Source organism: Leucopleurus acutus (genome assembly GCF_964270905.1).
Source record: "Leucopleurus acutus genome assembly, chromosome: 2".
NCBI lineage: Eukaryota > Metazoa > Chordata > Mammalia > Artiodactyla > Delphinidae > Leucopleurus > Leucopleurus acutus.
Genome location: NC_139143.1, coordinates 127,854,542 through 127,868,477, shown reverse-complemented (window position 1 = coordinate 127,868,477; position 13,936 = coordinate 127,854,542). Strand labels below are relative to the sequence as shown.

Genomic DNA, 13,936 nt, shown 5'->3' with positions numbered 1-13,936 from the left:
GGGAGGGAGACTCAAGAGGGAGGGGATATGGGGATATACGTATGCATATACCTGATTCACTTTGTTATACAGCAGAAAGTAACAAAATATTGTAAAGCAATTATACTCCAATAAAGATGTAAAAAAAATAAAAATGGCCTACATTGAGTGACTTGGGACCAAAATACACAAAAGTGACATAATACATTTTTAAAAGGGTTTCTAAACCTAAGAATGAAGTATTGCCTTTTGACACCACTAATTCTGGAAGAAAGCATATCAAGTTCTATTTGAGAATTCAAATTTCTTTACCACCTATTGATTGGTAACATTTCCAAGGAACAATTTTATTTCTTTCATTTTAAATTGATTTCCCTTTTTAGCAAGATTGTGCTTTTTAAGAGCACTGAGGCAAAGAATTCATTTAATTCCACTTTTTTTTTAAATCAATGTCTACAAGGCCCCCTCAATCAATGGATTACCCTTTCCATCCATTAGACACCTTTCCAGGCTGTTCACTGACCTTTTGTGTCCCATGTACTATCACTGTAATATCTCAGCACTTTTAGTCTTACATGAAATGCTTGTGTCATTTTCTGCTTTTGCTCTTTCTGTCATTTTTAAACTCTGAACTCCACTGTGTAATTTTGCAGCTTCTCCTTTGAACTTGACATGTATTATGTGGCTTTTGTGCCCTTAATTACTTTTTCCACTTTGGGGTTGATCCATGTTGGTCTTTCCTAAACCTAGTATATTGATTGCTGTACAGCAAGCCTTTCCTCTACAAGCACTGTCTGTCTTTAAAGTATCTTCTTTCCTTCCAATGCTGAGAACCACTGAATTTTTTTCTACTAGTCCTTTCCAGGAAACCTCAGCTTCTCCATAATTGTGACAACCGAGACCTATTCACTAGAATCATAATTATTTCTCTCTCAACATTAATTTTCCTTACTCCAGTTTGAAAAAGAAACTACAATGACAAAAGGTGGAAAAGAGATATGTGTCAAAAGCAAAAAAGACATTGGCAAGAGAATATTCAGGAAGCAACAAAAACATAATCATTTACAAAGATATGAGAAAGAGGAAGTAAGAATGGTTTCTTGAAGAATTATAAAATGGGCAATATTAAGTTAAAGAATGACATAAAAACTTGAATCTTGTAAGAGTAAATCACTTTAATGTCTAGTGTGCCAGATACAAAAATACCAGCCATTAAGAATGAAATCATTTGTCAAATACAGGCTACCATCTTCCCTTACATGAACTTCTGTAACAGTGTCCCCACTGGCCTCACTGTCTCCAGTACTATCTCCCTCCACCCCAGTCTCCAGAATGCTGCCAGAGTCATTATCTTAAAACACATACTTAATCATTTCTCTGCTAGAAAACTTTTCAATGGCTCTCCCTTTCATCTAGAATAAACCTAAAAGTTTACAAAACCCCACGTCTAGACTGTGTTTACTTTTCTAGCCTCATTTCTAGCCACTTCTCCTTCTTCCCAAGATCTGCATGTTCTAAACAGAACATTCTTTATCCTCTTTCTCCAGCCATTTGTATATGCTTTTTTTGCCCTTGCCCAGAATTCTCTTTCCTGCCCCAGCTCCTCTCAGTCCGTTCAATGCTTATTCATCCTTCCTGTAGATGCCTTTCTTACCTGACTCATTAACTAAAAGTTAAGCACCCGTCTTCTGTATGTTACCACGGTTCACTGTATTTCTCCTATCATAGCACATAATATACTATGTTATACTATTTTGTTTACTTATGTGCATCCCATTCTAGTTGGCAAGCAATACAATGGCAATGACAACGTTTACCTTTTTTGCCCTGGCATTCCAGCAGCCAGCACAGAACCTGGCACCTGATGATGTCTGATAAAAACTTTATTGGATGGATGTTGTACAAATATTTAGCTGATGGTACTGTCTAGTAACCCAAGGCTTAATTTGAATTTCCAGTTTCAATCCTTGTTGAAAATCTTTCTAGAATTGTGGCAACCCGTAGCATGTATGTAAGGCTCATTAGTAATTTACCTTTGGCGTGTGGGACAATTCCTGCCTCTATTATCCTTTCCCTATGACCATAGGGTGTAGAGTTGGCACAAGCCACCCGCGCTGTGCAAAATTCAGCAGCTGATGCTCATAGCACCCACCTAGTCCTCTTTGCCTGTTCAGAGGTAGTCACTCAGCTACAACAATCTCCCATGTCCACCCTCCACTGAAGAGTCAGGGTTGCCTACTAAACTGCATCTCCCACCATTTTTAGCCTGACAATAGGACACAACAAGCATCTTAGCACTCCTTCCAGAGACTGTCATCCTCTATATATTGTGTAAAGAATCAGTCTACTTTTCTGCCTTATCTAGTAAAATAAGAAAAATTGAATTTCTTTGACTTAGCAGCTTACAAGATCTCTGGATCATCATTCTAGTCATAGTGTTCTGAGAACTGTAGATTTTAGAGATGGAGAAAAGTGGGTTTAAACTTCACTAATCCCCTCCAGAAGTTTCTGAAATCAAAGACTATTTAATTCAATACATTCTTGATTTTTAATTTTTTTTCCCTTCTCTTCAAATTTTCTCCTGAAAGTACAAGAATTCTGTTAACTAAGGATTCAGTAAAGTGAAACAAATTGAATCAGATTTGAAACGTTTATGTATCCAAGTTTACCCATTAAAGTAATATTTCATTTTTTAAGAGAAAAATTCCTAAGAAAAGTTATATTGATGCCATAAATAGAAAGAACAGTACTCCCTTGATTTTTCAAGAAATGACTTTTTTTAAGTGTCAGGAAAGGGGATAAAAAATAAAGTTGAGCATTTGAGGGACAGGTCTAAATCAAAAATACTTTCCCTTGGTTTATTAACAGAAAAGATAAAAATTAAAAGTGATGTGCTTACTGCCCAAAGTAAGAGTATTATTGAGAAAGTATTTTCATTCCTCTTAGGGCTAAGAGTAGAGTAGATATTCTGCTACCAAAAATAAAGTAAAAACTTTATGTCAGTAATATGAATTATATCCAAAATATTGGTAATTTATTGGAGAACATAATTTAAAATCAAATATGTTCTGAGTCATAGAATATGGGATAAATCAACCTGTCAAGGTTAAAATGGGCCATGATTTTTCAAAAAGGCCATCAATGGAAGTAAACTGCAGAAAAGCCATTTTGGACCGCCCTACCCTAGTTCCCCAATGTATCTGTTCATTCGCTTTTTATTTTTGGCTATAAATTTGCTGACAGATGTCGTGTCTCATAACAGTCAATCAAACTTCCATGTTTTTTCTCTATACGCTCAGTAATTGCTCTCAGTCATACCTCCTGATTTTATTCCTACCACAATCTAAACTTTGGTACATTACCAGTGACCCTAACATTCTCCAGTATCTCCTCATTTTCATCAGTCACCATAACCAGCAACTAACTCTTGAATGTTTTTCCCAGACCAGCACTGACAGAACCCACAGACCTATCCTATGATTCTTTCCAAATAGGGCTCTGCCAATGAAAGTAAGTCAGAAGTAAAGTCATATACCTGAACCAGTGATGGAAAGGCTGGGCACTTGGACAGATAAGTAACAGATATTAAATGTAGGAAGTCTAAGATGACCAGGGGCTAGAATATCTTACAAGTCTGGAACCTTAATAATCACAAAGGGCCTATTACATCTTTACCAAGATGTGCTCCACAAAATAGTAATATGTGAAGATGTCTCCCAGACTAACCTCCATGATCAATAAAAACTGTACTGTGTAGCTGCTTCGACTTTTATCTTAGAGATTCAGAAAGTGCATTAGTATATTAGAAGATAAAAAGTCTGGTCATAAAGAAACATGTTAACTTTGTTTAACCTGGTATTTGCCAAACCTTTCTTTTTCTTTTTCTTTTTTTTTTTTTTGTGGTACGCGGGCCTCTCACTGCTGTGGCCTCTCCCGCTGCGGAGCACAGGCTCCGGACGCGCAGGCCCAGCGGCCACGACTCACAGGCCCAGCCACTCTGCGGCACGCAGGATCTTCCCGGACCGGGGCACGAACCCGTGTCCCCTGCATCAGCAGGCGGACTCTCAACCACTGCGCCACCAGGGAAGCCCTGCAAAACTTTCTGACCACTGAATACCTACCTATTAAGATCCTGGAGGAGGAAAGAAAGATATCAAGGCAGAGCCTTAAGGAAAAGCTGACCTGCTCAGCCATTTATGTGTGCTGCTGTTCTCAATCTCCACTAGGGCTACCCTATAAGCCCAGGTATTGGTCATACGATGTTTTAGGCAGTGTTTCTTAAACTTCCATGTGCATACAAATCACTGGGGATATTGTAAAATGTAGGTTCTAATTCAGTAGGTCTGACGTGGGGCCTGAGAGTTGCATGTCTAACAAAGCTCCAGGTGATACTACTGCTGCTGGTGGTCTCTGTCACATTTTGAGTAGCAAGGCTCTACAGGAACATTGCAAAAGGAAGATCATCACAGCTCTAATTTCTTTATCCTACCCTTTCTAATAATGAATCCTCCTAAAATATTACTTTCCTTATGTCACTTTGCTGGTCAGAAACTTTCAGTGGTTCCCATTCCCAGCTACATTCGTAACTCAACAACAGAGGTTTATTGAACTTTTACTGTGTGGCAAATAGATTAACAGAGCCCCTGACGTTATACAATCAAGAACCGAGTGGGTGAGCAAGAAACAATGTGCAGAATGCTAGGAGCCAAAACAAGAAGGTAATAGGTATTTCTTCAGACCCCACTTTCCTCATCTGTAAAATGAAGGTTAAGCTAGACCAGTGGTATTTAATCCCCTGTGTTCACTGTCGTCACTAATACCACCAGAGTCTCAGCCCAGACCAATTATGTGTACTCAGTACCTCCTGCATTAAGGCATGGGCTGGTCGTACAAGCTCCCCAGGTGATTCTAATGTGCAGTGGAGTCTGCCAACCACTAGACTAACCAGTGATTCCCAAATGCTGCCCAAACCATCAACACCAGCATCACCTGGAAACCTGTTAGAATGCAAATTCCCAGACCTCACCCCAGACCTACTGGATCAAAAAACTGGGGACAGAATCCAGAAATCTAGGTTTTAACCAGCTCTGCAGGTGGCTCTAATACATTTTGAAAACCACTGGATTAGAAAATAAGTAAATTTCCCTCTAGCTCTAAAATGCTATCAGTCCTTTGCAAGGACTTCTGTTATCCAGATTTGCAGACTAAAATTATAAACTCTGGAACTAGACTTCCTGGATTTAAATCCCAGCTCTTACAGTTCATTGCTGTGCACTCTTGATGACTTTGGTTGTCTGTGTTTCAGGTCCTCATCTATAAAATGAGAATAATAATAGCACCTACTCTCATAAAGTTGCTACGAAAATTAAATGATTTCGTATCTATAACTCACTTAGCAGAGTGTCTAGAATGTGGTATTCATTACCCACCTATTGAGTATTTCCCTGGCCACTGTATCCCAAACTGCAGCTCACCCCTACCATTCCATTGTCTCCTCCCCTGGTTTATTTTTCTCCTTTGTAGTTATTACTCTCTAACATATTACATATTTCACGTATTGCTTTGTTTATTATCTGTCTTCTCCCACTAGGATGTAAGCTCTAAAAATCAATGATTTCTGTGTATTTTACTAAAAGCTATACCCCCAGTATCTAGAACAGGGTCTGACACATTGGAAAGACTCAAAAAATATTGGTGGGAAGATGAATGAATAAATGTTAACTATCAATATTAATGTTATTAGCAATTCAAATTTTTCCTTATTGAAACCTAACAGTTTATACTTCCTGTTTATTGTCCCAAATTGTGCTTTGCTCTTATTCCATGCTTTATCCAAATTCTCTCCCATACTTAAAAATGCCCTTCTAACGTCTGCCCATTTTAGGCCTTGTTCAAGTTCTACCTCTTCTTTCAATATCCCCTGATGACTCTAGCTCTCTAGTTCTTGGAATATCTAGTGTTTACGGCCTATACGGTACAACTTAACACTTAATTTTCTTAATTTAATGTCAGTGGAATAACTTCTAAGAAATTTACTTTTAAAAACCTGCATCATTTCTCTAGCAAGCGTTTCACAAAAATTAGGGAGGAAGGGGGTCCCAAAAAAAAACAATGGGAAAGCTTACCATTAGTTAGCCATGTTGTCCTCAAATACCTAAAATAGTGGTCAACATTTTACAAAGCATTTTTATACACATCAGCCTAGTTTTGACTAGATGATCTCAAAGACTGTGTCTCCTTGCTCTTAAATTTTCAAATTACCTTCAAGGATAGAGAGAACATTTCTTGTGGTTAAAAATTAAAAATAAATCATGAAAGTCATGGGAATTCCCTGGCGGTCCAGTGGTTAGGACTCCGTGCTTTCAGTGCCGAGAGCACGTGTTCAATCCCTAGTTAGGGAACTAAGACCCCACAAGGCGTGTGGTTCTGCCAAAAAAAAATCATGAAAGTCATAATAGAAGCAGAAAATGACCCAAGAAGTATTGATAGCTGAGTTTGGGTATTGGCAAACAAGTGGCTCTCTCGTTCCCAGTGTTTCTGTCACCCGAAAAAGGCTCACCCTCATCCCCAGTATAGCCCCCCAGGCAGGCATGACCAACTGATCAGAGCTGGCAGACAAGCGGACATCTATGTGCCATTCCAACCTAGTCGAACCACCTTGGTTCTAAAAGCAAAGGAAGCACGCTGAGAAATTTAAAGTGATTTATCCAGGCACATACATGGTAGCAGAACAAGACCAGAACCAGCTGCCTGACTTTGTGCAGGGCTCTCTCTCCACTCCCCTCCTAATTCATTTCTGAAATTCAGTATTTAAATTTCCATTCTAAAGCAATCAAAACACATGAAGCAAACGTTTGACAGAGGCTTTTCATATTAATGCTCATGAATATAACGTTGAAACGAAAAATGACAGCTTCAAGCCGGGTGACAGACAGGGCTGGCTAGTCTATTATTTTTCAGTTGGGTTTATTTACCTAAGCCTAGAATGCATCATGACTGGAAAGAGACAGAACTGATTATTTTAATTCCACTGTCCTAGAAAAAGAAAAGGGAAATAGTCTTCATTAACAGGAACTGGGCTCAACTCCAGTCCTGAAATAACTTACACTACTGAATCAACTTTTTAAAGGTGACCTTTCTCTCATTAATGGCAAAGCATTAGTTTAAATATAGTTTAATCATTAAATTTACATTATAGGAAAACACATATATTTAAAGAAATATGAAAAAGAGATAAGGGAGAGAGACATAAACATCTATTTTAACATAATGACCATTTCCTCACCATGGAAATTATGCCAGCATTTCAGAATTATAATTTTTCCAGAGCCTCTCTCTAAAAGACAGTTTCCAAACATTACAATCACCTTTGTAACTCAGTTGGAATGAAACTCACTTGTTAAATTTTACCTAGCCAATTGATCATTCTGTCTTGATTAACTCTCATTTTTAGACATACTATAATTGAAGGCTGTTTGTTGGAGGTGGGGGCAGGTAATCATCATTAACACAGTTAGAAATTGCCTCTGGCACTGTCTGCATTACTAAAGAAAACCAGGATGACAGCTGGCAGGTCTGTTACTTCATAGAGTTAATCCCATTTAGCTATGTTACTTGGTTACAAGGCACCAGCAGTTGGTCCTATAACCTGTCCTTTCACACGGAGAAGGTGAGCCTAACTCGTTTGAGGGTAGGATGAGGAAAGCAGCAAACACCCAGAATCTCTTGTCTTTAGTAAGCCCTCTGCTACCATGCCAAAGTGGGGGGAGGGAGTAGCAGTGGTGCTAAAACAGCCAGAGGAAGTTCAGGATTTGCACAGCCCCTGATCCACAAAAATAGGCAATCAGTTCAAGGGCTCTCCTAGGGTCTGGATATACACAGGAACAATCTCAATGGGCCTCAGAAAAAAAATCTAGCCACAAACTGATGCTTGCTAAGAGAGCCCCAGAAGGCTGGAGTGATTCTTCCCTCAACCCCCTTTATCAGTCAAGACACTGGTGCTCCATGAATCAGGTCAAAAACGAGAATGAAACCAAGAGCTGAGGTCAGACCCCATCATTGTAGCCCAGCACAGACCCTTTAGGCAAAAAGGACAGCCAAGGCAAATCCTGACATCTAACAATGGACCAGTAGTTCCTTAAGAATGTTTGTGAAACGCTGAGCACTCTGCTTCCAGCCTAGTCATTCAAAAAATTCAGAGATCACTTTTCCTGTACCACATTATTGAATCATTTTTCAATCAACCCACTTACTCATCTGGAAAAGGGGACAAGAATCCCATCTCAGACTTCCCTGGTGGCACACTGGTTAAGAATCCACCTGCCAGTGCAGGGTACATGGGTTCGAGCCCTGGTCCGGGAAGATCCCACATGCCACTGAGCAACTAAGCCCATGCACCACAACTACCGAGCCTGAGCTCTAGAGCCCGCGAGCCAAACTACTGAGCCTGCGTGCCACAACTACTGAAGCCCGCACACCTAGAGACTGTGCTCCACAAGAGAAGCCACCGCAATGAGAAGCCCACGCACCACAACGAAGAGTAGCCCCCACTCGCTGCAACTAGAGAAAGCCCGCGTGCAGCAACCAAGACCCAATGCAGCCAAAATAATTAATTAATTAATTAATTTTAAAAAAAGAATCCCATCTCATGTAGCAGAAACATTAGTTGGCATTCAAGACACCGTTCACAATTATGGAAAATCCTTTAAAACACTACTATTTACAATAAAAACCCAAATTCCTTAAAAACTGACTGTATGCCAGGTAATCAAACATAGTAGGTAGAGAATACATTCAAGGGTTGGAAGGACTCGATTTGGAATCAGTTTTGTTACTTCCTAGATCTGTGACCATGAGCAAATTACTTATTGCCTTTAAGCTCAAGTTTTCTCTTTTATAAAATAATCACAATAAAATTTATTTTACAATGTAGTTCTGAGGATTACATGAAAAATATAGGAAAAAGCACAAAAATGCCTGACCCATGATGGAAACTAAATAAATATTCATTTCCTTCCCCCACTTTCCTTTTTTCTAGTAAAGAAAATATACGTGTTAAAATGTTTTGAATGTTGCATGTTGTTTAAATAATTAACATGCCAATGTCTTATCTATGCAACTCTAGTTTATTATTGCTAATCTGAAACAACTACTATTTACGTATGTGATTATACATAAAATTTGAATGAATTATAACTGATACCATAATCTGGATCTCTTTTACCAGAAATATATTGCAGCTTTATTTCAATTCCACTATGGTAGAAAAGAGAGAAAACCAACCTCTTCAGTTGAATAATAGCAATATTTTATGGCCTTTTTTCCATCAAGTCCTTTTCTTTTGTGTTAGATACCATGCATCTCTCAAAATAATTCTGCTTATCTGTCTTCCAAAGCCTGCTTATAGCCTTTAATACTGCAAGACAGTGTAAGAAGCAAATATGTACAGTCTGGCAAAAAAAGAGGGGAAGGAAGGCATGTTTGATGCAAATAAGAGAATATGCAGGAACAGTCTTACGGCCAAGAACAACAGCAGGCTTGTCCATCTGTCCATCATCAAACTGAGTTGTGCCCACTAGTTATCAACAGGAGGTGGCCATGTGGGCATCACACTAAAATAGAAATTCTGTCATCCGTAAGACAAGGTGAGAAAGTAAGAAAAGGATTAACTGTTTCAGAATCAATTTCTGGGTTAGCAGGATATATACAAAGAGTTGCTGCAGGTTTCTTACTCATAGACGATAAAGCATTTATTCATCCATTAAATATTTTCTGGGTGCTTTTTAGAAGCCAGGCAATGTGCAAGCCACTATGGATACAAAGAATAATTTCATTTTTTAGTAATTCTCTTAAGGGACAGAGAAGTAAACAAATAATTATAATACAGGAAGATGACAGCTAATGTATATACAATGTGCCATGAGAACCCAAAGAAAGAAATCATTAACTATGCAAAAATATGGCAACTTTACAAATTTGTAAGTCATCTTTGCACAGGGGCTATACGAATCTTCTTTGTAATATTTTAGTGTTGTTATATGTGCCACAGGAGTAGAATAGAAAATCCAAGACTGAACAGATGGGTCTTGATCTACGATGTTTATCTTACGACGTAAGAGAAGTATTATTGCCTTTACCTTCATTTCTTACAGTCTTTTTTTTTTAAGTATAGGTGTGTGTTTAATCTTTATATGATTTTTAATCTTATGAACTCTATCTAAACATATCAATTGCTATTTTCTATAATATCAGTATGTTTGAGAGTATAACCATTGGACAATACAGATATGGATGTAGGTATAGATACAGATATATAGATATAGAAATAGTTTCTTGGCTTCTGGAAATACTAGTTATGACATATTTCTTAAATTTTACAATGACACATTTTTCTTTCAGGCAATTGCCTAACAGAAAAGTGAATATAAGGCATAGCCTTTACTGGCATTTAGCAAAATTAAGATGTTAATACAAATAAATCTTCAGTGGCTTTAAGAATTACTACAGGGCTTCCCTGGTGGTGCAGTGGTTGGGAGTCTGCCTGCCGATGCAGGGGACACGGGTTCAAGCCCTGGTCTGGGGGGATCCCACATGCCGCGGAGCAACTGGGCCCGTGGGCCACAACTACTGAGCCTGCGCATCTGGAGCCTGTGCCCCGCAGCGAGAGAGGCCGCGACAGTGAGGTGCCCGCACACTACAATGAAGAGAGACCCCCACTTGCTGCAACTAGAGAAAGCCCTCGCACAGAAACGAAGACCCAACACAGCCAAAAATAAATTAATTAATTAATAAATTTTTTAAAAAAAGAATTACTATAAAGACTCCCTTTCAATTGCAGAAATTAGTAAGAAGTGACTTGCAGCACTCCCATTTAAGCTAAAGTCTAAAGTGTGGATAAACTGTCAGCTTGAAAATCCCATTTAAATGTTTACTGGCTTTGTTGCTCACATGTGCACTTGGAAACAAAATTTACAAGTTTCGGATTAAGTTTATTATTCATCTCTGAGGCAATTTTTGGTGCTCAATCATTTCCCCAAGTCTCATCTTGGTTATCTCTCTAGCACTGGTGTTCCTCTTTCTTGTCCCTGAAGCCATACATTGCCCTGGAGCTACATGCATAAAAATACTGGTGTTCCCCTCTCTGACCCCTCCCACAGTCATGGGAGCCAATGGCACGGTTCTGAAAAGTAGCACTAGCCATTATCTTGCCTCAGGCACTAGCACCAGGCCCAACCAGAGTCTAGGTCAGCCTTGAAGAAGGCACTCCAAAGAATAATAGCCATCACTCTCCCTGCCACTGTCCTGATGTCCTGCACTGGTGGCTGCCAAAACTGAAATGCCTTAACCCCTGACAAACTCAAGAGCTCCTGTTCACATTACTATTATATGCATCAGTTTGACAAGACATGAAAGTCCTAAACTTTATTTCTAATTGCTATTTCAGTCACATAATCAACCTTATCCACATGCCAAAATTTAGGTTGTAACTTATATGTGATGAAAACCACAGTGACCATACATAGATATTTGCTTACTGTTTTTATTCTGTCCATCTGTCAATTCTATATAAGTAATTCCTGGTCACTGTTCTCAATGTGATTCTCTTATTATGACACCTAGCACAACTTCACAGGTAAGTTTATGTTTACTGAATATTTTCTATTGACAGTGGTAGCACTGGTGATGCTGCAGCTTCTGTGTTCTACTCTAACAAGTATACAAGTATTGTCCTACAGATGGGCAAGTTTTTGCCAAGATCTATATACTCTTTTCTATGATTTTTCTAATCATCATAGTTTTTCATCTATTGCACATGTAAAACTTGCCAAAAAAATTGATTAAAAACTGAAAAGTGGACTTCCCTGGTGGCGCAGTGGTTAAGAATCTGCCTGCCAATGCAGTGGATACCGCTTCGAGCCCTGGTCCGGGAAGATTCCACATGCCGCGGAGCAACTAAGCCTGTGCGCCACAACTACTGAGCCTGCACTCAAGAGCCCACGTGCCACCACTACTGAGCCCGCATGCCACAACTACTAAAGCCCATGTGCCTAAAGCCCATGCTCCTCAACAAGAGAAGCCACTGCATTGAGAAGCCCGTGCACCACAATGAAGAGTAGCCCCCGCTCGCCACAACTAGAGAAAGCCCACGCGCAGCAACGAAGACCCAATGCTGCCAAAAATAATAAATTAATAATTTTTTTTAAAAAATGAAAAGTAAGTGTCCTTACAAAGTGAGTTGAGTAATGACTCATGCCCAAGGAGTTTAACTTAAAAATGGCAAAGAGGGGCTTCCCTGGTGGCGCAGTGGTTGGGAGTCCGCCTGCCGATGCAGGGGACGCAGGTTCATGCCCCGGTTCGGGAAGATCCCACATGCCGCAGAGCGGATGGGCCCGTGAGCCATGGCCGCTGAGCCTGTGCATCCGGAGCCTGTGCTCTGCAGCGGGAGGGGCCGCATCAGTGAGAGACCCTCGTACCGCAAAAAAGTAAAATAAACATGTCAAAGAGAAAGTCATTCATTAATTTAAGGTCAGAGGCCTGCAAGCTACTTGACCTTAAATGAAGGCCAAGAGAAGCATCCATTAGTAGAAGTTTTAAAAGTAGATATTACCTATGAAAGAAATGGTTTTTTCCTGATGGTGAAAGTTGTGATATCTCTTCTAGGTTATCTAATAGCCAATATTCAGGAAAGGAGATAAATATCAAATGAGCAACAGGCAAAAGAGCTGGGTACCACTCAACCTACGAGTGCATCATGGTTCCACAACTCTAGAAGCATGCCACTTACGTGGTTTTGAGAAACTGTCTTCCCTTAAAGCATTGTTAGACATGGTAGCAATGCCCTGCTCTCTGTTCACATAAGCCAACCTAAACTACAATAGAGCTGAGGTATAATATGACCCCAGTAACTCTATTTCAAATATACTTGAACATTTGTAACATACTTCCGAATTTCAATTTGTGAATAAAATAAAAACCACTGTTTATTCATCATATCCATACTACTCCTCAGACATTGTGCCAATCTGATCCTTACCTTGGTCTACGAGGTGATTATTGTTATTCTCTTTTACAAAGGAGCACACAGGCCTAAACAACTGAAGTAATCTGCCCCAGGCATGAGAATGTTAATAATACTGTATATTTGCATAAAAGAAAATGTCTTTTAAATCTGTCATTCCCCAGTTTTCATACTTGAGGAACAACTGCAATCCACATTCAGAGGGCAGAGGCTCTAGACACAGATTCCCCTGTAACACATTCATTGGAGCAGAGGTCCCTGTCAGTGATGATCAAAACACTGCAATGTGCTTGCAGCCTTCAGGAGCCTATGCAGATTTAGACACATTCTTGGGCCCCTTCTAAAGTCTTGTTAGACCTTTAGATCCTATTTTTAATAACCCTTATAATCTTTTTAAAATACTCAGCCAAAGATCAAAGCTGCTGCTCAGCTTTAAGCTACACACTCTGTATCTTCCATTTTCATTTGTACTTATGCAGCATTTACTGTTTTTTTCACAGCAAGGAATAGAGTTTCCTTCATGAAGGAATAAAATTTGCCCTTAAGGAAAATAGTATTCATTTTCAGTAAACATTTACTACACAAATGTTTTTACTACATAAAAGCCTTTACCTTTTGGAAAGTTAAAGGCTATTAACGCATGTATGGAATCTAGAAAAATGGTACAGATGAACCGGTTTGCAAGGCAGAAATAGAGACACAGATGTAGATAACAAATGTATGGACACCAAGGGGGGAAAGCGGCGGGGATGGGGGGGGTGCTGAATTGGGAGATTGGGATTGACATGTATACAGTAATATGTATAAAATAGATAACTAATAAGAACCTGCTGTGTAAAAAAATAAAATTCAAAAGAATTAAAAATTAAAAAAAGAAAGTTAAAGGCTAACACTGAAGAAAGTAAAAAGGTGGATAAGACCTGATCTTTCCCTGCCAGG

At 39.3% G+C, this 13,936-nt stretch overlaps 1 protein-coding gene across 1 annotated transcript in view; it reads right to left on the bottom strand.

Annotated features, from left to right (window-relative positions):
- Positions 1-13,936, bottom strand: part of SLC44A5 (solute carrier family 44 member 5) — a gene marked incomplete at both ends in the record, with an annotated part of 394,265 nt that overhangs the window by 315,794 nt on the left and 64,535 nt on the right. The window lies entirely within an intron of this gene.